Source organism: Gavialis gangeticus, unplaced genomic scaffold, assembly GCF_001723915.1.
Source record: "Gavialis gangeticus isolate Ggan-Ray unplaced genomic scaffold, GavGan_comp1, whole genome shotgun sequence".
In the NCBI taxonomy this organism is placed as follows: domain Eukaryota; kingdom Metazoa; phylum Chordata; order Crocodylia; family Gavialidae; genus Gavialis; species Gavialis gangeticus.
Genome location: NW_017729031.1, coordinates 50,113,848 through 50,114,839, shown reverse-complemented (window position 1 = coordinate 50,114,839; position 992 = coordinate 50,113,848). Strand labels below are relative to the sequence as shown.

The following is a 992-nucleotide window of genomic DNA, read 5'->3' as shown; positions in this document are numbered from 1 at the left end:
GCCGGGGCCGGGCGGGCTCGCCTCCCCTCGGGGGCTTGCGAGCGCCTGCCGCGGCGGGCGCTGGCGGAGCCGTAGGGCCCCCGGGGGCTGCCCTTCAGCGCATCGCTGGACTCCCACCGCTGCCGGAGGAGCTCGAGGGAGCCCTTCTGGATCGGGAACTTGGCCAGCTCCAGCGTGCCCTGCAAAGCGACACGCGGCGGGGTCAGGGCATGCGGCACGGGCGCGGGAAGAGCCTCCCGCCCGCCCCCGCGAAGGCATCCCGCAAGCCCCGGGCGTGGTGCGGCCCTCGAGGGCAGCTCAGGCCGGGGCACGCTTGGCCCCTTGCTCAGCAAAGGGGCCGAGGGCCGGGGCCTCGCGCTTCTGACATAAGCAGCCTCCCAAGGGCAAGAAAAGGCCCGGGCTGCAGGAAACAGGGGCAGGAAAGAGCCCGTCCCCTCCCATTTCCTGACAGGCACCACAGGCTGTTATGTGGAAGCCCCCTTATTGTTCAGAGCTGGGAAGAGCAGCATGAATAACCCCTGCAGTTGAAACAAATAGCATCCTAGTCTCAAGGGCTGGAGCACTTCCAACCTTTCCTGGCCTGGAAAAATTTACTGTAAATGCACCCACTTTGAAGTGATGTAAGAGCCGTGTTTTCACTGCAGTGGACCTGCTGCAAATGGAGACCCCCCTCCACTACCCTGGACTTTATAGAGTCAGGGCTTGGACTCATCGTGTCTACCTACCACAGCTATCTACAAACTGGAAATGCAGCAGACCTTTCACAGTTGGAGCTGTACTAGCCTAAACAATGGGCTGCACACAGTTAGCTAGGATTGTCTGGCCACTAGGTTTGGGGCAATGTGGGGAGGCGGCTAGGAAGGCCAACTGCACCTTGTCGTGCATCCACAGATGCATCTCGAGCAGGTCCAAAGAGGTGATCCTCCCCCTCTATGCGGCACTGGTCAGGCCGCAGCTGGAGTACTGCATCCAGTTCTGGGCGCCGCACTTTA

At 62.1% G+C, this 992-nt stretch overlaps 1 protein-coding gene across 1 annotated transcript in view; it reads right to left on the bottom strand.

Annotated features, from left to right (window-relative positions):
* The window catches only part of XIRP2 (xin actin binding repeat containing 2), a 303,369-nt gene that overhangs the window by 277,982 nt on the left and 24,395 nt on the right, over window positions 1–992 (bottom strand). The gene's annotated exons all lie outside the window — the stretch shown is intronic.